General features: G+C 37.9%; 1 protein-coding gene across 10 annotated transcripts in view; it reads right to left on the bottom strand.

Moving 5' to 3' along the window:
- The window catches only part of HNRNPC (heterogeneous nuclear ribonucleoprotein C), a 61,144-nt gene extending 49,580 nt beyond the window's left edge, over window positions 1-11,564 (bottom strand). For 6 of the 10 annotated variants that reach the window (XM_045823867.1, XM_045823872.1, XM_045823873.1 and 3 more), the window contains exons 1-3: window positions 11,410-11,564; window positions 10,747-10,790; window positions 5,955-5,980 (exon numbers count right to left, since the gene is read on the bottom strand). The gene's annotated coding sequence lies outside the window, so the exon portion shown is untranslated. The other 4 variants (XM_045823869.1, XM_045823868.1, XM_045823870.1 and 1 more) reach the window with 4 other exon arrangements.
- Window positions 11,565-20,762: the final 9,198 nt, after the last annotated feature.

The raw sequence follows: 20,762 nt of genomic DNA, 5'->3' as shown, positions 1-20,762 counted from the left end.
CTAAATTTTTTTCTGAACTAGTCAGAAAAGCCAAAGACTGATTCCATTAACTCCCAGAGCTACAATATTTCATTTCTAAAATCAAATCAAAAGTCGTAAGTTAACCTAAATGGGAAAAAGGAAGAATATTTCAGACTGGTGAAATTGGAAATCATATTAGGTAGGCAGGAAGAAGTCAGATGTCCTTCTAATTTGTTATGGCTATCTCTTAGAAACAGCTATACATTCTCACTGGCAAATGTAAGTTTTTAAAAATGATAAAAGTTCACCCAAATTTTGATTACAGCCCCATCACACATAACACAGCAGCAGCCTATGCCCTCAAATGTTAACTCATTTCATCACAGCCAAACCTCGTTTAAGGCTATTTTTAAATTACCAAAATTGCTATTAAACCCTATGACAGAGCCTGCAGTTATACTATTTATACCCAGAATACTAAAAGAATTGAAATATTTCTACAAATTTTTAAATTAGAAGCAAAATAACACTGTGTTGCTCATTATAATATCAGTCTTTAAGCACACAGAGCAAGTTTCCTTCCACCTTCCTAAGTCCTTTCCCTTGCCCAGAGGTAATCAATGTTGTTTCCCATTTTACACAGTAGAAAATAAAGTTCTGTAAGAGGTGATCTAGTAAAAGAGCTAGTATAGCCCTGGCTGGTTTGGCTCAGTGGATTGAAAGCAGGCCTGGAGATCAAATGGTCGTTGGGTTAGATTCCCAAGTCGGGGTACATGCCTGGGTTGCAGGCCAATGTTTGTCTCCCTCTCTTTCTCCCTCCCTACCCGTCTCTCTAAAAATAAACAAACAAAATCTTAAAAAAAATAAATAAATAAAAGTGCTAGTGTGTTTGGGGGGAGGGGCAAGCTTGAAGCGCTACGAGGGAAAATATCACCCATAGCTTTTAAGTACTTAAAATTGGAGAACCTTTATGAATGTCTGGGGGAAGAAAATCCCAAGGAAAGGCTTTGAGATAAGAACATCTAGCGTGTTCAAGACACAGTAAAAGGCCATGTGACTGGAGCAGAAAGTACTATTAGTAAGAGAGGAGGGGCACAAGGGATCACATAGGGCGTCTTGATAATCACAATAAAAATTTTGACTGTAAGGCTGAAATAAGCAGCTATTACATGAGTTTCAAGCAGAAACTCTTTCAGGTAATACATCTGGCAAGCAATACCTTTTCCCCTATTTTTTCCCCCCAAGCACAGCTGACATTCAATATTGTATTAGTTTCAAGTAAACAGTGATTAGACATTTATATAACTTCAAGCATTCCATTCTAACAGGATTGATCTACACTGGTGGGGAGGGGCAAAAGAAACAAATCTATTGCAACAATGCACAAAAGACAATGGTGGCTTGAAAATGGAACAAGCAATGGAAGTCTAGGTGGGGAATTCATTATATTTTAAAGGAAAAGCTGACAAGATTTTCTACAAGGCCAAAGATGAGGTATTGGACAAAAAAAAGTCGAGGCGAACCAAAGTCTAGCCTAAATGTCATGAAAACTGCAGTTTCATGAACTGAAGTGGGTAACAACGCAGAGGCAATTGGTCTGAAGGAAGAGCATGAGTCCCAGTTTTGGACTTTTAAGTTAATATACTTAACATTCAAGAGTCTGAGTGGATAAGTAACTGGGTAAGTCTATGCGTTATTCAAAATAGAAACCCAAGCTGGTGATAAAATAGATGGATCGTCAGCTTACGGATGGCACGTAAAATCATGTGACTGAATGAAATGACCCAAGGAGTGTGAATAGAAAAGGGAAGTGGAAGTACTGAACCACAGAAGGAACTCCAAGTGGGAGAAGAAAAACCTGAAGGTAAAAAATATTTCAGGGAGAAAAGTGACTTGACTAGTAAGGTCACACAAACAGGTCAAGTGTGATGAGGATTAAAAAATGACCAGTGGATTTAGCAACATCCCTCTGGGGTTGTTGCAAAAACCCATAAATACAATTAACTAAAGAAATTTTTAGATACATTTACTTCTCTAAAAGAATGCTGTCAAATCCAAAAATTCTGTAAAATTATACCACAAAGCTACATCTACCTAACCTCAATAATTTATCACCTGTCACTTCTTCATGCCATTGAAAGTGTTGTGAATTAAAATATACAACAATATTTAGTTTAAAACCCTTTAAAGATTTTTTAAAAGTCCAAAGCAGTTTCTTTTGGGGGGGGGGGTACTGAATACTTCATATGTAAACTAGTCAATCAAGTATGATTAAAAGTTGAAATCTCCAGGCTTAACTGTCTGGACTGAACCCATGCTTTACCATTTATTATGTAATCATTTAAATTCTGCACTTCAACATTCACATCTCCAGAATGTGAATATTATTTACATAAGGTTATGCAGATTAAGTGAACACATTGTAAAATGTCCAGATTATTACATCCAAAAGAAAGGATTTCAAGTTCTACCCCCTTTTTCCTTTCTATTGGGAAACAATTATATCATGCCTGATCCAAGTTGTTAAGAGCAGGGGTGTCAAACTCATTTTCACAGGGGGGCCACAACAGCCTCACAGATGCCTTCAAAGGGCCAAAATAATAGGACTGTATAAGTGTAACTACTCCTTAACTAGGGGCAAGAGGCTCTACATTCGGCCCTTTGAAGGCAACCATGAGGCTGATGTGGCCCTCGGTGAAAATGAGTTTGACACCCAACAGAGAAACAACCAATAATAAGAAACAGCCTGACCAACCTACCCTCTTCAAATAAATTATGTTCCCTAATTAATACAAAGAAAACTCATTTGAAAAATAAGGGCAAGTAACCTCAGGCCTAGGATCACTACTTTCAAGTGATCAACTACTCCAGTAGGTCTTGTAACTTACTGTAATACTTGTACTTTGTCCTTATTACTAACATTCTCCAGATAACAGCCAGAAGGAAATTCCAAAGATATCAGATCTCTCCATTATCCCAAGTCCTTCAACAGATAACCTAGGTCTTAAACAGGACCTGATTAGGACCTGTACACTATGCCTGGTATTATCCTATGCATTTTTAGCAACTATTCTCCAGCAGTGTTTCTTGCTGTGAGGCTTGTTTCTCTCATTATATGCATTCAGATATGGTAATCCATTTACAGATTTCCATTTCTCCATCAGTTCCATTAGGGTCTCTTCACTGGTGGAAAACTCACACCTCCACATTGTAAATCTGATCCCCCTACCATCATTTCACCCTGTCCTTTCACTTCGTGGAACTACCCGTATTTTGCCATGTACAACGCGCACTTTTTGCCCAATTTTTTGAGGAAAAAATAAGGAAGCACACTATAAATGGGTACAATAATCCCATGTATAATGTGTACGAAAATGTGGGTGTGTGTTATGCACAGGTAAGTGGTTATACATGGCAAAATACACTACATTATGAAAGTGTTATTTCACTATTTCTCTCCTCAATAGTCTGTAATACCAAAGAGGGCAGGGGACAGTATGTTTTGGTCATCTCTACATGCCTAATGATTTTCAGAATAAGCACTCACATGTTTAATGAACGTATCATCTCTACTTGAGTGTCCATGAGCATCTCAAAGATCATTGTTTAAACAGCTTTCTCCTACTCTTAACCCTAACCCTTTTGTTTACCTAGCAACTATTCTCATCCCAGAAGCTGGAACGCTGGCCATCAAGCCAAATCCCCCACTCTTCACATCACACCCACCACAGGATCCTCCTGAAGTTACTCATCCTCTCTAATCCAAATACCACTGCTTTTGGGATCATTGTTCTTCCTTGTAGTTTAGTATCTTCCTCATTTATCACCTACTTCAAATCTCATTCTCCTCTAAGCCATTTCCACACCAAAATATCTAATGTCATTCCCCAGTTTAGAATCTTTCAATAGCTGACCACTGGTTCCTGGATAAAATAGAAACTCCTTGGCATGACATTAAAACATTTATAATCTGGCCTTCTCTAAAACTCATTTTAGCTCCCTTTCTCTTAGTGTTTCCTGGCCTCTTAATAATTAGGCACCCATTTTTGCATGTTTCTATAGGTTCTGTATTTACCTCCAATCATATGACAAATCTCACTCATTTGTCTCCCTCCCTAGGACCGAGTCTCTAAGACTATTACACCTTTTGTTTCTCCAAAACCAGAATAATATGACCCATAAAGTAATGCATTGGTAGAATTAAAAAGGACTAAATTAAACTAAACCTATAGTGAACAGCAGCCACACAGTAACAGAGAACGGCTGAACAGATTTCAGAGAATAGAGAGCATTAATAAAACTTGGTCCTAATAAAAGATAAATTTCCATTCCTTTTCCAGATAACCTCAGGAAATTTTACCTAACTTTTTTCCTCCATTCTGTCTTCCTTTAAGGCTGCCTTCAGTGTTCACTTTAACTAGATTTTACCATTTCAGTACAAGGGAAGTACGTGATTCTAGTACCACAGCACTGATGTGCCTTTAAAAATCATTCTGCCCCAGCTCAAAATCTATTAGAGAGAGTTATCGAAATATTCCACTGTTGTCAGTAAAATACTATAGGTTACAAAAATTCTTAACTCTGGCTATCCACATTCTTACTAATCTCTACAATACTCCTGTGAATAGCCCAAATTCACTCCTTCCTATGACCCTCAGGAACACACTTTATTGCCCATTATCTAGCTAGGCCACAAGTCATTACTGAAAGAGGTCAACCCTAGATCTTCCTAGATTTGTATACAAAGATTAAAGGGATTTCCCTGCTTTGTGAGGTTAAAAAGCCCTCCTATCCTTTTCTTTTTAAAAAACCTTCCAGTGAGACAGCATTTTAATATTACAGCAAGCTTGTGGTTTGATTCATGTTAAATTTTAGTAAGTAGTCTCAATAGAATACAATCCAAAATTGTTGTCACAAACCCAAGAAATACTCTAAATGACAGAAAATTTTTATTAATTTGCAACAGAAAGACAGTGGTTCAGTACAGAACCACTTTGTTGCTAATCATTAAAACAAGCCATTTCATTAAGTATATGTAAACGTGCAGCTGCTTTTTTCAATTATCAAAAATTCTCAGTCAGCCCAAGTTACCTAGATACTCCTAATTCCATTAGTTTACAAAAAAAACTGTAGTGGCCTCCCTTGGAAACATGTCTGAGATACTCGCAAACACACGGAGGGATTAACCCTAAAATTCCCAGAAGCTATCACCTACACCTCAACTAAACTTACACTGGTGTTATTTCCCAGTCTTCACAATGAAACCAGTGGACCTCACACCTCTTACCATCACCCAGGAAGGGTGTGCATCTGTTCCGAAGGCCCCCCTGGCTCCAGGTCATCCTGGCTGCTGCTGCTCCAGGCTGGGCATCCATGTTGCTGCAGCTTGTGGTTTGTGAAGGGGTAGTAGTGTACAGGAAAATCAGGATGGGATTTCAAGGGAAACAGGAGGAAGATGGCTTTCTGGGAAAATGCCATCACCTTCATAGGTGTTAAGTAGTACCACACACATTTTATTGAAGCACAGTTTAAAAATTTAACAAATGAAAGATTAAAAATAAAAAAACAAAAATAAAAAAATTAAAAATACAGACGTCCAGAGATGCTCTAAAACAGTTAAGTTAAAGATCAGGAAAAATAAGATCACAGACTTAAACAGCCAGTAAAATTCTTTCGAGCGTGAGGAAGGGGATGAGGGCAAGGGTGGGGTTGGGAGAGAAAAGGTTTATGTGATCAATCCACTTAAAAATGCTAATGCCGTCACTTTCTCTCCCAAGATGCAAAACTCCAAAGTCATTTAGGAGGCTGGAGAAATTCTTATGAACATTCAGAAAAACTGGATTTTAATCGGGTTAAAAATCATCAGTCATTATCATCACCATCATCACCATCATAAGTATAATAATAATAAATAATAGTAACTAGTAACAACAATAAAAAGGAAATCAGCGGAAAGTCAGGAAAAATGTTAAAAAAAAATTGGAATAACTTACTGTAGCTGAAGATCAAAAAAATCTCACTGTAAAAAAACAAAAATAAAAATAGCCCAGATTAGAAAAACGGGAGGTGCAAAAATGTCAAGTCAGTAAAGTTCATTTCTTTTCTCTTTCCAAAAGCAGTTTCCACAAAAACCGCAAGGGTAAAGTTCTCAGTAGCAGACAAGCAAAGCCCTTTCCACATCATCAATCAATCTTAAAAATACACGAGGAAGTAGAGAGGTCAGTTTATGAGAGGCTAAAAGACTCCTCCTCTAACCCAACTGCTGCAGAAAAATAGAAATAGAAATTTTAAAAATTACATCTTAAATCCAAGTCCCGTTTTTGGAAACAATTAAAAAAAAACACCTGTAAATTTGCCGTAGTGCACACCAAGTTGCATCATTATGTTTAAAATGGATTTTTGTCTTTTTTAATAAAATCAGTTTGGAATGGGAATGTGTGTGTTCTGGAAGGGTGGGATAGGGAGGTTAAAAATCAAAGCTGAGCTCCAGTGAGTAGGGATGGGGTTCGCCTTGCTGCCCTGTGAAAGGAGAAGGGACAGATTGAGTCAGAGTTCCTCAGAAATGTTGTGCCCTAAACCCCAAGACAGAAACATCTGTCCACTGACTGCATCTAACACATTTTGGTAAAGCATGACATTCACTGGGATGGGGAGAGCCTCTATAGAATCACTTCTACCAGGGACTGTCTCCACAATTCTCCAAAATCAGTAAGCAGGTAACTAAAATTAAAATATGCACATGTATTCCCTTAAGGGTCTCATATAAGGTCTTAGTTCAAACATTCATCTTGATCCCGAGTTTGGGCAAGGGAAATATGGAAAAACCAGGCCAACAGAAATAAAGAAGTGAGCTTATCAAGATTAGTGAAGGTGCCCTGGCTGGCGTAGCTCAGTGGATTGAGCGCGGGCTGCGAACCAAAGTGTCGCAGGTTCGATTCCCAGTCAGGGCACATGCCTGGGCTGCAGGCCATGGCCCCTAGCAACTGCACATGGATGTTTCTCTCTCTCTTTCTCCCTCCCTTCCCTCTCTAAAAGTAAATAAATAAAATCTTAAAAAAAAAAAAAAGATTAGTGAAGGTAAGCAAATTCACAGGTTTTTTTAAGTCCATGTAGTTTTCCCTACAATATAGATTGAAGGAAAATGCCCTACCATGAAGATGCATAAGATACCACTTAGTCTCAAATCCAATCAGTGAACAAATCACAACACCTGATAGGCTCTACAGTAACAAGATGCTTTAAACAAGGAGCACAATATCCCAGTCACTGAATGAAAAACCAGAGATGAAGGGGGAAAAAATCTTTATGGCTACTAAATATTTAATGTCATAAAACATTTGAAAAATAAATTATGCTCCTTAAGAAATTTCTTGTTTCTGTGGTACCACTATTATAGACTAGTATATGTAGCTAATTCCAAGAATGAATTATAAGACAACATTCATGACAGACTGGCTGTGTCATCAGTGAAAACAAGATTTACATACATTGAGATTGTAGGTCTTTGAGTAAATAAGAAAGAACTACTCGCACTTACATTTCAATATTCAGCCATGAGGTTTTATCCTCATCTCCAAATGTCAGTAAACTAAAAAATTTTAAGCTGAGACCTGACTAGTATGGCTCAGTTGGTTGGGTGTTGTCCCACAAAGTGAAATATCACTGGTTTGATTCCCAGTCAGGGCATGTGCCTAGGCTGTGGGTTTGGTCCTTAGTCAGGGAATGGTCCCTGTACAGGCTGTGTACAAGAGGCAAAAGATCATCAATGTTTCTCTCCCTTTCTCCTTCCCTTCTCTAAAAATAAAATTTTTTAAAAAATTTAACTACAGCAATGGGAATAGGTACTGTAAGTCTAAAATTTTAACTGTAAATTTTTTTAAAGTAGACCAGTTCAGGCCTAACATGTAAGTTACTTTTACCCTTGGATTGATGTGTTAAGTTGGAAATGTACAAACTACAGAAAAAGTTGTAGAAAAATGGACACCCTTTTGAATGTTAACTCCTTCAAATCAGTGTTTGGAATGTCTAGTCAATGGCCTTTCTTGGAGTCATAGCCTGAACCAAGAACTTAATATTTTCGTAATATGTAAACTCACTCTGTGGCTCATCTACAAATTCTTTGCACATGCGTCACAAGACATAAACTTAAAAAGCAGTTAATATTAAAAAATTTTGACATCTTTCAAAGTCAAGAACATGTCTCCCAAGATGTTACGATAAATTAATGAGCTACCACTCATTACAAAAACAAAACAAAACAAACAAAAAAACCAACACCCAACTACTTGCCCTGGCTGGAAGGCTCAGTTGTTTGGAGTGTCATGCCTTATACCTACAGGCTGCAGGTATGGTCCGCGGTCAGGGCACACACCTAGCTTTTGGGTTAGATCCCTGGGGTGCATATGGGAGGCAACCAATTGATATTTCTCTCTCCCCCTTCCTGTCTAATAATAAATTAAAAGCGTATCCTTGGGTGAGATTGGAAAAAACAAACTACTTTAGCTCATAATTCCAATGCTTTGTAAATAACCATATACCTAAGTTATAGTTATACTGTACTTTGACAATCCTCTGGGAGGTCTGAATCCCTTCTAAAGGGGTATTCTCAAAAGGTCTGCCAACTAGTATCACATGGCACTTATTAGAAATGCAAATTCTCAGGGCCCACTCCAGACTGACTTAATTAGAAACTCTGGGGCTAAAGAGCCCAGAATATTTTAAGTAGTCCTCTTGCTGATTCTGTTATCAGCACATATTTAAGACCTGCGAAGACTTTAACTAAACTTTAACAAGGAACTTCTATTAACCTAAAGACTAATTCTTTATAAACAAAGTGCCTTATCCTTCCAGTGTACTGACAGCAGGTTTGGGCACCAAGGCTTTGTATGTGTTCCTGTTATTATTCACATAAATCCAAGAAAATTATAACCTATCATGGTAAATACACCAATAGTACAGTAATCCTTTTCCCCTTTATATAACCCCCAAATTTCCAGTATCTAAAAGAACACATGCAGTTATGCATCTAGTAGTTCTGGTTCTCACCAATCCAATTCTCTAGCAAATTTAATTATGTACAAAACCATAATCTTCCCTGATCCCAATGAGAATGAATGCATATACATATTACATATGAACAAATACTTATAAAGTTGTCCCAAAGACAACTACTAATAAAATTAAAGACTGAAATACTTTTATTAACGGCAGTTAATATTAATGACATACAAAAACTGCCTTGATAGCAAAATTATTTCATATCATTTCCAGCCTTCTGGCAACAAATGAGCTATAGAAACCAGAAATTAAAAAAGAAATTGCTTAAATTTCTATTTTAATCTCTTACACCTGTAACTCATTTGTGTCAGATACATCTCTGAAATCCAAAAAAGTTTAACTCATTTGCCTGACAGATAATCAGCAGGGGAAGAATAAAATTCAGTTCTCTTAACTCCTAGCTCAAGATTCCTTCAACTGTTATACTCCCCAGTTAACATCTCACAATTTCACCAGCTAAAATAATCTTTATGATTAGAATAATCGTAATTATTTTGGAATTTATTACTTGTCTGTTCCTAACAGTAATTCCATCCACAACAAGGTTGCATGCTATCTGAAACCCTCTGGAGACCTAATTACAAATATAAGCTATGTTTGAATTCTCTACAGAAGGAATAGGAAACACCACCAAGCATTCCCGTGGCATCAGAAAGGTCAGAAGACCTGTAATTTAGTCATCCTTCTTAAACCCTTCCTCTAGGTCCAACATGTAAATGTTGCTAATGCACACCTACTTGAAAACACCTAGAATTGTTTCAGATATTAAGTCTGTGGCCAAATCATTCCAGGTGGACATTAACTCAAAGGAATTGTTACCTTGGTACATGTTGATATAACACCTCAAGCAAGGCAAGTAAAGTACCCCTCAATTAATTTCAACTCACCAGGAACTGCTCTTAAATATTAATTCCCGACAATACTCTTTATTTGTAACATTACTTTTATTAGGTAAACAATTACCTAAATTAAGCAATTACCACCCTTATCTCATTTCTAACAATTCTTCAGTAATAAACTTTAGTTTTAAGCTCATGTAATAATATACATGTTGAGGTTTAAGGAAATGCTTTTGATCCCTATTACATTATCTACAAGGTAAAGAATCAACAAATGCATGGGTATCTAGAAAAAGAGTACTTTTAGTTCTTATCAAGTTAAGTTTAAGGGGTGAATTTACTTTGCAGTATTGGTTTACACTTGTTAATAACATTATTTGTGAAACTAAGACATGAAAATTAGAATCAACTCAATCTTACCCAATGATTTTTTAAAAAGTGATTTCTTGTACAAGGGAATGTGATACTATTTAGTAACCTCTGTGATTTTGATAAACTTAGCAAAAAGTAGGCACTATGATACTTGCTTAATTGAAAGTACAGTTATGAATCTTGCCCGTTTAGGTAGTTTGGAAAATTAATGCCAAAATATCCTGAAAATTAAACTTTAAGCTTATCATCTTAGGACCTTATACTAATAAATACAATTCTCTTAAGTATTTTTCCCAAATGAAGTTTGGGAAGTTCCAGTCACTGCCAGTGGTAGCTGTAATTAACTTCGTGTAAGGATTCAAATACAGTACTTTCAATGCCTAGTATTCCAATAGCTGGGTAAAACTACTAACCTAGTGGTCACAGTCCTTACTAGTTCTGCTCCTGATTTAATACGACCTTGGCAACCAACAACCTTATGCCTTAGTTTCTGTCTTAGAAAGATAGTAATACCTACCTCAAGCAAAGTTCCACTAACTTACGTTTCAAGTGATTTGTAACCTGCAGATAAAAAGTCAGCTTTAATTATTACTGTTAATATAGAAATGAGATTACAATCTTTTGAAAAAACAATTAAAAACAACTTCGAGCCCATCATTTTCTCAGAGGGAGAAGTAAAATAAAGATTCATCAGTAAAATACCTAAATCTATTGTTATAATATTATTCTTATGCCCTGCGGTACGCTCTAGAATTTAGAGGCTTGCGGTGCAACGTCTACTTGGTAATTTTCTTTCCCCAAACCCCGCCCAATTTTTAAATTGGCATCAGCCCTATATGAATTTCAACTGCATTAACCAGTCTCGATCTTCCCTTTCGTGATCTCTCTCGAGTCCTCATGGCCGTAGAACACGAAAGGGAAGCAGCCGTTAACACAGAAAACGAAAAAAAGGGATTTCCCCTGCTGGCGGTGGCCTAGAGCACGCTACGTTAACTCTACATAAGGGCGGAGGCCTACAAAACTGTCTTCCGCATAAAACCTAATCCCCTACTGCAAAATAGAATAAATGGAGGCCTGATAACCGAGGGGAAGGTTCCCTCGCCTTCCCTGAACACCCCCTAGCGCCCCCCCCCCTTAAGAAATCCAGGCCGTCTCCCCTGCTTCCGTCTTCTCCACTTACCCGGAGGGAGAAGGGAGAAGAGATTCGATTCTGAATCTCCTACTCCCGGGTACTACGCGGAGTAGACGTTTGCTGATGGAGGTCAGAAATGCGGCCACAACTGCTCGGCTTTCGTCTCTTCACAAAATGGCCCCCGAGTCTCCTCTGCCGCCGAGGAGAAGGCCTAATCCCCGCCCCACTACTGGGAATTTTCCTATTGGCTGTACTATTTCTCGCTCCCGCTTCTAATTAGACAATTATACCGCCCTTCACAATTCTATCCAATCACAACCAGTAGTGGGTTAGGCTAAGCAAAAGAATTTCCACATGCGTGAGAAAAACCAGCTTATAACTGGTTATTTTTCCTGTCATTCATGTCTTAAGACATGCTTATTGGCCACTGCACTTGAGGAAGCGCTGGGTAAAAACTCGCCTTTGTATCGCGTACCTCTTCACATCCGGGTATCTGAGAGGTGTGATTGGCGGCTGCAGTATCCTATCTTCGCTCCTTGGAGCGCTGTATAGAAGGACCTCCCAAATCTTAGAATTCCCGCTGCGCGGGGGCAGGGAAGGAGGGTGGGGTTTTTGTAGCTAGCGCACCCGTGAAGATCTGCCTTAGCTTAGGCCCTAGGAGTAAGGAGAATCACCCAGCGAATCTTCCATCGTTAGGTGTAGATAAAAAGTTTTCTTAGAGCGAGGAGGGAACGGTGAAGACACAGCCATGTGTAGAAAACTAATCAGCCTTGCAGTTTTTCTAACCTCATCTCTTCTCAGTTCTAGACTCCCTCCTGGAAAACTTCACTTGGCCTGTCAAGCCCATCTTAAGACAACCCATATCTCACCCAAACCTACTAATTTCCCTATTCCTCTCCAGTACAAAAAGTAAAGCAAGTCTAAAATGCTAGCCTGAAATACCCATCCTCTGGCCCCCTCATCCTATACATGGCAATCAAATTGGCCTACTCTGTCTCCCCCTCCCCCCACCTCAATCTGTGGACTTGATTTCCTTCATCCTGAAATGGCTTGTCTCCCACCAACTCACTCAGGTCGTCTGGCCCCTGCTAGTCCCTCTGGTTATATTATAGCAGTTGTCCAGGCAATGGAATAGGAGGACCAGCTCTACTAGGAATGAGGGAGATTTCTGTGTTGTTAGGGAAAGCAAGGTGCAGAACATTTGATAATGCAAATATACCTGTATACATTTTAAGAGATATATGTATATGTGCGTACAGTTTGATGCATTCATTTTTAATTAGTTACAAATTCTAGAGAGATTCACAAGGAAACTAAAAACTATGGTACATTTACACAATGGAATTCTATGCAGCAGAAAGAAAGGAGCTCCTACCCTTTGCAACAGCATGGATGGAACTGGAAAGCATTATGCTAAAGGAAAAAGCCAGGCAGTGAAAGACTAATACCATATGCTCGCACCTTTAACAGGAATATAATTAAAAAACAACAACAAGCAAAATATAACCAAAGACACTGAAATTGAGAACAGGCCAACAGTGACCAGAGGGTGGGGGAGGAATTTCAGGGGAAAAGGGGAAGGGTTTGCAGGAACAAGTCTAAAGGACACATGGGCAATTACAAGGTGGGGTGGAAATGGGAGGGAGGTGGGGAGGGCTGGGGGGTGAGCTGGGATGGGGTAAAAGGCAGAAAACTGTACTTGAACAACAATTAAAATAAAAATATAAATTTTTAAAAACGGGCAAAGCAGAAACAAGGTATAATATCTGGAGTTGATTATCTGATCTTAGAAAAATCAAGGAAAAACAAAGTGCCAAGAGTTGTGTGGCCCTTGGTGATTAGAGGACTGGATTTCTGATCAAGCAGAGGAAACTCAGGTTTGCTGAGGGGACACCCTGGCAGGAGCAGCTCCATTTTGAGCCTACAAATTTATTTCAACATACATTTGGGGAGTGAAATGTTTACTTTATTGAGCCCTAAGAAGGAATTTGTCTGTCAAAAGGATTCTGTGGCCTTCCCCGGATAGCTCAGTTGGTTAGAGCATCATCCCCATATGCCAAGGTTGTGGGGTTTGATCATTGGTCAGGGCACATAACCAGAGTCAATCAATGAATGCAAATAGGAACAAATTAATGTTTCTTTCTCTCTCCCCCTCTTTCCCATTCTCTCTAAAATCAATAAATTTTTAAAAATCAATACAAAACTAAAAAGAAAAAAGGACTCCTTATGGTTAACTGGGCCCAAATTTATAATGAGGGTCTAGCAGCTGTTGTTTGCAGAGGGCCTCTCATGCACTCCACATTGCATTTCAGAGAAAAACCACAAACTGGGCAGCCAAGCCTCTTGCACTGTATTCCTAACCATCTGATCTGACTCTTACAAAGAAGCTCCTGGTATTGTATTTGAACCAATGAGACTAAAATCTTCTCAATTCAATTGGAACCTCACAGCTATACCCTTATTCACATCAATAAAGACTAATTTGAGCAGCCCAGTAATGGCCAATCAGAATGAGCAGTACTGATCAATTGCAAATAGTGCTATTTGGACCAATCAAACTGTTTGAATTTGGAGGCCTCATTTGCATAGAAATGTATCATTCAGGGACCACAGGCAGGACCTTCATTCTATATAAGCCAGCCTCACCAAGGTTTTGTGGAGCACACTTTAAACTGTATTTCCCCTTCTTTGGCTGTAATGCAGAAGCTGTAACTCTTGAGCAGCTTCACTTGAATAAAATTCCCCTTCACCACATCCCAAATGTGGGCATCCTGTTGGCATTGGATTGGTGGCAGTGAACTTGGCTAACAACTTTTTTCAGTTGTATGCCTTTCTATACTGTTACTGAGTTTTGTTTTTGTTTTTGTTTTGCCTCGTGCCTGTGAGTATTGCTTTAGGCTAAATTAAATAGCAAAAATGAATAGCATGTAAGAAAAAGTATATTAAAATGTTAATAATGGTTCTCTCCCCGTGGGGAAACTGCGTGTGATTTTTTTTTCCTTGTGTTATTTATTTTCCAAATTGTCAACTTTGAATAAGTAATCAGAGGAAAAATATCCTTAACATGCTTAATGCTCAGCTCAATTGCCACATTGCAGTTTATTTTAAAAGTATTTAATATGCCCTGGCCATTGCAGCTCAGTTGGTTGAAGCATTGTCCCACAGACTGAAAGGTCAGGGGTTCGAGTCCCAGTCGGGGCTCCAACCTAGGTTGCAGGTTTGATCCCCAGTCAGTCAGTGTGCACTTATCAGAGGGCAAACAATCAATGCCTCTCTCTCACATCGATGTTTGTGTCTCTCTCTTTCTTTCTTCCTTTCTCTCTAAAAACAATGAAAAAAAATATCCTTGGATGAAAATAAAAAAGAATAACAATAATGTAAGAAAAAAAGAAATAAAAAGCTAAAGAAATTTAAAAATTAAAATAATAAATACCAATCCTCCGTGGTTGTTTTTAGATTTTCACTATTGTCTTTTATTTTTAAGATTTTATTTATTTGTTTTCAGAGAGAGTAAGAAAAGGACAAAGAGAGGGAGAGAAACATCAATGTGTGTTTGCCACTCACGTGCCCCACGCCGGGGATCCAGCCTGCAACCCAGGTATGTTCCCTGACTGGTAATCAAACCAGTGACCCTTTGATTCATAGGCCCACACTCAATCCACTGAGCTACACCAGCCAGGGTTTCACTATTGTCTTATTAAAGAGAAAACCACAGCCATTTCACAAACAACACATACATTTTGTACAACACCTAAGAACACTTTTCTGATTACTAGATGGGATGTTTCCCAATTAATGAAAACATTCAATAAAACCAATTGGATCTTTAAAAATAAAACAAAATATAATAAAAATAAAATAATAAAATAAAATAGAAAACCACAAAGACCCAAAATGATGTCACTTGTGCTAAAAGCCCATGATACTAAAACTAGAATTAATACTTGATCTAAATGCAATTTCAACCTCTCCAAGAAACATAATCTTACTCATCCAGTATGGACTATCCTGTTGACGTACGAGTAAAGTAATCTGTCACAGGGTTCCTCTCCATCCCCATAAAAAGAAGAGGCTATCTGCATGATAAAAAGCCTTCTGGGTTTCTTTTCCCAAAGAAAAGATGTCCCAGCTCACATATTATCCGTTCTTTTCTTTTGGTTAATAGCTTCCTTGCCCCAGCCTTTCTCCTATAAAAACTTCCATTTTGTACACCCCTTCCATAAGCCCTTCTAGTTGATAGGTGGGAGGCACTGCCTCATTTGTGAATTGTTTAACAAAGCCAATTAGATATTACTCAGTTGAATTTTGCTTTTTAATCTCAGTGACTTTTAAGTGAAAATGCAAACTCCTATCTGGGAGTATTAAATATTTCTATCAATTGATATTTTGGAAGACAGTGATTTATACAGGGCCTCTATAACTGTACCTATGAATGCTAAAAATTAACTACATGTTATCAGAATTTCTCTGAAAATTGATATCCTTCAATGAGACAGAAGAACTGTGAACAATATTAGCATTCATCTCTTTTTCTTAATGACCAGAACTCTGAGCTTAAAAACAAAAGCTTGCCCTGACAGCTATGGCTCAGTGGGTTGGACATTGCACCCCAAACCAAAAGGTCATAGGTTCAATTCCCAGTTTGGGCACATACCTGGGTTTCAGACCAGGTCCCTGGTTGGGGGGCAACAGATCAATGTTTCTCTCCTGTATAAATATGTCTTTCCTTCCCTTCCCTTTTCTCTAAAAATAAATATGTAAAATATTTTTTACAAAGAACTAAAAATTAAACAAACAAACAAGTCTTTATTTATGAAGCTTAAAAAATTAGAATGTTTAAAAAAATCTGAATCAGGACATCCATTTAGTGGTTTTGAGGTTGAGTAGTATTTGATTATAAGTATTACTGACCACCTCATATTAATAATAATAAAGATAATGGATACCTTTCATTGAGGAAATATCATGTGTTAAGCACTTTTCTAAGTATTTGACATAAATTAGTTTATTTGGTAATTTTATCATCCCCATTTTATTAAAAAAAATTTTATTGTTGTTCAATTAAAATTGTCCCATTTTTCCCTCATTGTTCTCCCTTGCCCCATCCAGTCCCCATCCCACATTGAATTCTTCTTTTCTTCACCTCACTGGTCCCCTCCCCGTTGTCCTTCTTCATGGGTCCTTTATACATGTTCTTTGACTTGACCCTTCCCCTTCTTCCCCCCCCCCCCCCCGCTCCCTTCTGGTCACTGTCTGTTTGTTCTTTATTTCTGATCCTCTGGTTCTATTTTGCTTGCTTGTTTGTTTTGATGATTAGGTTACACTTATAGGTGAGATCATAAGGTATTTATTTGTCTTTTACCACCTGGCTTATTTCACTTAGCACAATGCTCTCCAGTTCCATACATGCTGCTGCAAAACATAGGAGCTCCTTGTTTCTTTCTGCTGTGTAGTATTCCATTGTGTAAATGTACCACATTTTTTGATCCACTCATTTACTTAATGGGCACTAAGGCTATTTCCAGCACTTTCCTATTGTAAATAACACTACTATGAACATTGGGGTGCATAGGTTCTTTTGAATTGGTGTTTCGGGATTTTTAGGGTGTAATCCCAGCAGTGGAATTGTTGGGTCCAAAGGCAGTTCCATTTTTAGTTTTCTGAGGAAATTCCATACTGTTTTCCATAATGGCTGCACCAGTCTACATTCCCACCAACAGTGCACTAGGGTTCCCTCTTCTCCACAACTTTGCCAGCAGGTGTCGTTTGTTGATTTATTAATGATGGCCATTTTGGCAAGTATGTGGTAATATCTCATCATGGTTTTAATTTGCATTTTTCTGATGGCTAGTAATGTTGAACATTTTTTTATATGTCTATGGGCCCTCTGTATGTCATCCTTGGAGAGGTGTCTATTCAGGTCCTTTGCCCATTTTTTAATTGTTTTTTTTTTGTCTTCCTGGTGTGGAGTTATAGGAGTTCTTTATATATTTTGAAGATCAAATCCTTGTCTGAGGCATCATTGGCAAATATATTTCCCATATAGTTGGTTCTCTTTTTATTTTGCTAATGTTTTCTTTATCTGTGCAGAGCTTTTTAATTTGATGAAGTCCCATTTATTTATTTATTTATTTTATATCCCTTGCTTTAGGGGACATACCAGTGAAAATATTGTTGCATGGAATACCTGAAATTTTACTGCCTATGTTCTCCTCCAGGACTTTTATGGTGTCATGACTTATTTTTTTAATTTTATTTATTTATTTATGTATTTATTTACTTATTTATTAAGAAGGAGAAAGAGAGAGAGAGAAATATCAATGTGTGGTTTCCCCTCACATGTCCCCAACTGGGGCCTGGCCTGCAACCCAGGCATGTGCCCTGATTGGGAATTGAACCGGCAACCCTTTGGTTCACAGGCCCGTGCTCAATCCACTAAGCTACACCAGCCAGGGTGTCATGAGTTATAATTAATTCTTATTATCCCCATTTTAAAGATGAGGAAACTAAAGCACAGTGAACTAATTTGCATAAGGTCAGTGCATCTAGTGGGGCTAAATAGTCTAACACTAGGAGGTCTAATTTTAGAGTGCATACATGTAACCATTACACAGTTATTAATAAATATAAGGTTTTCCTAAGTGGAAAATCCTAATTATTTTTCTTCCCGTGGTTAAAAATCTTTTCTTATTTCACAATCATTTACATATACAATGTTTTCTGGCACAAGCAAATAGGTGTATTCAGGATAGATAACAACAAAATGTTTTCAATTGCTTAGTTAAAAACTAATGGAAAAATCAAGTGTATTTTTTACTTATGTGTTTGACTGGGTCAGAGTTTCACCAGCAGCAAAATGTATGTGAAACAAACTATTGTAAAAAATGCCCTCCAACCTGGCTGGTTTGGTTCAGTGCTGAGTGTCAGCCTATGAACCAAAAGGTTGCCAGTTTGATTCCTGGTCAGGGCAGATGCCTGGATTGTGGGCCAGGTCCCCAGTTGGGGGTATGCGAGAGGCAACTGATAGATGTTTTGCTTGCACTTCTACGTTTCCTTCCCTCTTCTTTCCTCCCTTCCCCTCTCTGTAAAAAATAAATAAATAAAGCCCTGGCTAGTGTGGCTCAGTGGATTGAGTGCAACCTGCGGACCAGATGGGCACTGGTTCAATTTCTAGTCAGGGCACATGCCTGGGTTGTGGGTTGGGTCCCTGGTTGGAGACATGCGAGAGGTGACTACATATTGATGTTTCTCTCCCTTTCTCCCTCCCTTCCCCATCTCTAAAAATAAATAAATAAAATCTTTTTAAAAAATGTGTTCCTTAATCAGCAGTGAAGCAACTATAATGTAACATCCATATTACATTATGTTCAGTGTTACATAGTATACATATGTATGTATTAAATTTACATGTATATGTATTAACTTTAGCTATTGGCTCTTGCTAATCTTCCTCCTGTCTATTTGATTATTAGACCAGCCAGAAGAACCTTGAGGGTAGATGAAATTTTGTTCCTCCCTCGGTGCCTTGAGACATGTAATATAGGCCCCTGTCCCTTCAAAGAGATATTATAAAAATAAGTCACTTAAAAAGACTTTCTATTTCTTTATTTCCTCAATTTCTTTTTACCCCTTCCTACTGTGGATGAAAAAGGGGCCACATACTAAATCTGACAAGCTCAGAAGAGGCCTGCATGGCAGGCCTTACAAACTCAGGGACCGAAAGTAGCAACAGAGAATGGTCTGAAATTGAAACTTCTTAATAAAAGCAGGTCCTGTCAGGTAGTTAGTCCTAGGTATCTATCTTTTTTGTTGACAATGGTTAATCTTTACCTTAACTGAGCTTGTCTATTGTCTTTTGCATCTAACATAGCATACCTTTAGACTGTCAAAGTAATCCCCTTTTCCAGATCCCTCAAGGCACAATCTCCCACCAGAACCAGAGACCACAGAACCCCTTCCTGTTATCTTGTTCTCCCTCATCCTATTTTATGTGTGGTAAATTTTCAAAAATATTTTTTACTTATTGATTTGAGAGAGAGAGGAAGGGAGAAACATCCATTGGTTGTTTCACTTATTTATGCATTCAGTGGTTGATTCTTTTTTAAAAAAAGATTTTATTTTATTTTTTAGAGAGAGGGGAAGGGAAGGAGAAAGAGAGGGAGAGAAACATTGATCATTTGTCCTGACCAGGAATTGAACTGGCAACCTTTCAGTTTACAGGCCAGCACTCAGTACACTGAACCACACCAGCGAGAGCTCACTGGTTGATTTTTATATATGACTAACCAGAGATTGAACCTGCAACCCTGGCATATCAGGACCACACTCTAACCAACTGAGCTACCTGGTGAAGGCTATGTGCTATAAATATTCATTGTTACCTGTCCTATATCCACCATTGTAAAAAGGGTACGTGTCTATTAACTTTTTATCCAATCTTATAAATTTCCCTGCTCTGCTTTCTCCTGCCTCTCTGATGTATCATCAATGAATTTCATCTAACCCCCTTACAGACTACCATCTGATTCTGATGTATAAAATAAATGGTAAAACTGCCATTTTCAAAATCTGTTAAGATATTGCTTCCCAGAAAATGTTGTCAGTTGGGCTCAAAGAAACTCATGAAAATTCTTACAGGTTTGGACGTTCTTATGTCAACACTACTAGTGTTTTTCTCCATTTTTTCCTTTGTCTCTTTGTTCACCTTTTAATTTTCATCCTAGTAATGACCTAAATCTGGTTTCTTATAGGTTAAGCCTTCTTAAACACACTTGCCATCTGGTCTCCTCCTGGCTTTGAAGCATAAGATTTTATCCTGGGGTCATTTTTCATTATGCTAATCTTTCTACAGGCTACAAACTGCTTTTCAGTTGATAAGTCTTACATTTCATAATTAGTGCTTATTTTACTATTATGGAATAAATTGATCTTTTGAGTAAATATCTAAATGTTATAAAAATAATATATAAATTATCTGGCCCGGATTCTTTCTACTACAAAATTACATTTCATATAGTAATTATCTTTCACATGACCGATCATTATACAATTTACACAGGGACTTTTATATACATTGTTTTGGAGACCCATCTTAATATTTGAGAAATATTTCCAATAGAATAACTTATCTTTTGTTACTACCTATTCCACAATTCCACCCAGAATACTGCCTTTTTGTCATCTCAGTGTGTATACAGATGCCTAAAACCTCAGAACTTACTCTCTTGCTCACTACCTCAGGTCCAAAGAACCCTGACTACCATTCCCTTCTGGTATAGCAAAAGGTCAAAGGGTGGTAAACTTTGGGAATGTATAGAAATGCAGAATTTGGGACAATAATATCACAAAGAAAGGTAAACCACATGGTAGCCTGCATTTCAACTGGCAGATTCAAACAATAA

The sequence above is a fragment of the Phyllostomus hastatus genome, unplaced genomic scaffold (assembly GCF_019186645.2).
Source record: "Phyllostomus hastatus isolate PE091 unplaced genomic scaffold, TTU_PhHast_1.1 phas_scaffold_501, whole genome shotgun sequence".
Lineage (NCBI taxonomy): Eukaryota > Metazoa > Chordata > Mammalia > Chiroptera > Phyllostomidae > Phyllostomus > Phyllostomus hastatus.
The sequence above is the reverse complement of the archived record's forward strand: the minus strand, read 5'-3'. Positions and strand labels throughout refer to the sequence as shown.